Source organism: Callospermophilus lateralis, unplaced genomic scaffold (genome assembly GCF_048772815.1).
Source record: "Callospermophilus lateralis isolate mCalLat2 unplaced genomic scaffold, mCalLat2.hap1 Scaffold_79, whole genome shotgun sequence".
NCBI classification, from domain to species: domain Eukaryota; kingdom Metazoa; phylum Chordata; class Mammalia; order Rodentia; family Sciuridae; genus Callospermophilus; species Callospermophilus lateralis.
The window spans coordinates 471,017-473,340 of NW_027515935.1; the positions used below are offsets into that span (position 1 = coordinate 471,017).

General features: G+C 41.4%; 1 pseudogene; it reads left to right on the forward strand.

Moving 5' to 3' along the window:
- The first annotated feature begins 814 nt into the window (after positions 1–814).
- On the forward strand, positions 815–1,325 carry LOC143640951 (putative ribosome biogenesis protein RLP24 pseudogene; annotated as a pseudogene).
- Positions 1,326–2,324: the final 999 nt, after the last annotated feature.

The following is a 2,324-nucleotide window of genomic DNA, read 5'->3' on the forward strand; positions in this document are numbered from 1 at the left end:
CTATTTTTGGCAACTTTTCTGTAAATCTAAAATTAGGTCAAAATAAAAGGTTTAAAAAAATGCCACTTCGAAAATTTAGGGCAGATGCCTGGAAGGCCTCATGGGAAATTTCACTGCTCTGCCTGTCTTTGGATTTGAGATTGGGAGACCTCCTGTCCTCAGAGCATTAAAGCACCCACGGAGATTTATTCATTCATTCTGGCCTATGGTTGGCCAAATGGCTTATACCTTTAGGACAGACTGACCCCACTTTCTCCTCTGCAGTATGGAGCCCTGAGCCCCCCACCCCACGTTGGGATTTTCATCCTGGCTGGCAGAGGCTGCGAGGTGAGGCTGCAGCAGTCTGGGGAAGGCTTGGCAGGTGAGTGAGAGGGTGCTCCAGAGGGAGGGAGGCTCAGACAGTGTTTAGCTGTAGAGTGGGGCTTAGCAGAGGCGAGGGGAAAAGGGAGGGGGGCTCTCCTTCTCAAGGGGCCCTTTCATGTTGAAATCAGCCGTCATGAATGCTGGGGGCCCAGGAGCCCAGGCGTGGGAAATGTGAGAGCCCCCTTATGTCCCCTCATGTGACATGTCGTCTGTGGCTCCCAGCCGTCCAGCCAGGATGCATTAGGAGAAGTGTCGGTGTGCACCTGGGGCGGGGGAGGGTCCCATCAAGACATTGACCCACTCAGGGAAGGGAGATTTGAAGAAGCAAGTTCTAGACTCTCCTGGTGCTGGAGGGGAGGGTGGACTGGGCACCCTGTTGGCTTCAGGATCAGGGGTGGGGCAATTGGCAAGAATCCAAGAGAAGGTCGGTGGGGACCCACGCGGCCTCAACATGCGTATGGAGAAGTGTTATTTCTGTTCAGGGCCCATCTACCCCGGCCACGGCATGATGTTCATCCGCAATGATTGCAAGGTATTCAGATTCTGTAAATCCAAATGTCATAAGAACTTTAAAAAGAAGCGTAATCCTCGCAAGGTCAGGTGGACTAAAGCATTCCGGAAAGCAGCTGGCAAAGAGCTTACAGTGGATAACTCATTTGAATTTGAAAAACGTAGAAATGAACCTGTCCAATACCAGCAAGAACTATGGAAAAAAACTATTGATGCAATGAAGAGAGTTGAAGAGATCAAACAGAAACGCCAAGCTAAATTTATAGTGAACAGATTGAAGAAAAATAAAGAGCTACAGAAAGTTCAGGACATTAAAGATGTCAAGCAAAACATCCATCTTATCAGAGCCCCTCTTGCAGGCAAAGGAAAGCAGCTGGAAGAAAAAATGGTACAGCAGTTACAACAGGATGTGGACATGGAGGATGTTTCTTAAAAATCTTACTCTATAATCATTTCTATTTGTACATTTGAAAATCTCCTTTGGAGACTTAGAATTTAATTCTAAATAATTAATTTTTATATAAGGTCACTGAAGTGAAAGGTGATTACAAATACTGTTCTACATTGCTATCTGCAAAGCATCAGATTATGGATGTTAGATTGCACCTCATTGTAATGTCTTCATTGATAGACATGCTTATGTAAATCATGAAAATTCTCTTTATAAATGCACAAGTGGATTGTGGACAGAATGGTCATGCCTTTTGGATAATGGCACTAGGCAGCATTTATGTAATAAGTAATTACAAAAATTTGTGGCCAGTGATAGGTAAAATCAAATTTTCTTTGCAGTAAAATGTTCCCTTTATTATGTTATAGAAGGGAGGATACAACAATCTCAAAATGTATGGCAATCTCAAAATCATTTATTTTAGTATTTTCTGTTTTGATTTATTAGCCTAAAGGAGCATAATGGCCAAATACCATGAAGCCTAGTTATGCTAAGCTGTTTTGACCTGGTTTACCTGTTGTTGGCAGGTAGTTGTGAGTGTTTGTGAGGAGAGCTGACTAATCTTTATTTGAAATGGCACTATATTATTTCTGCTTTAGAGAATACTCAGTTCTAATTTGTGATTCCTGGTAGAGCAAGCTCCCTCCCCCCTCCCCTGATGTAGAAGCAAAGTAATCCTAGTGTCTTAAAATTTGTTGCGGAGTTTTCTTTCTTTTTAAAAACAGGTTCTTAATTGTTATGGAATATAGAATTTATGAGTATAACATCTGCCCATTTGTACATAAAATAAAAACATTTTTAGTGTGTGCCTATATATTATTTAAATATACTAAAAAATATGAGGTATTTTTACTTGGAAGAAAATAACTTTCTTTACACATACTACTTTATTAGGAAATATAGTTAATTAAAGAGAAATATATGCTTAGCAAAAAAAAAAAAAAAAAGAATCCAAGAGAAGGCTCTAGTCCCAACCCTCTCCAATGCCCTGAGTAGCCTG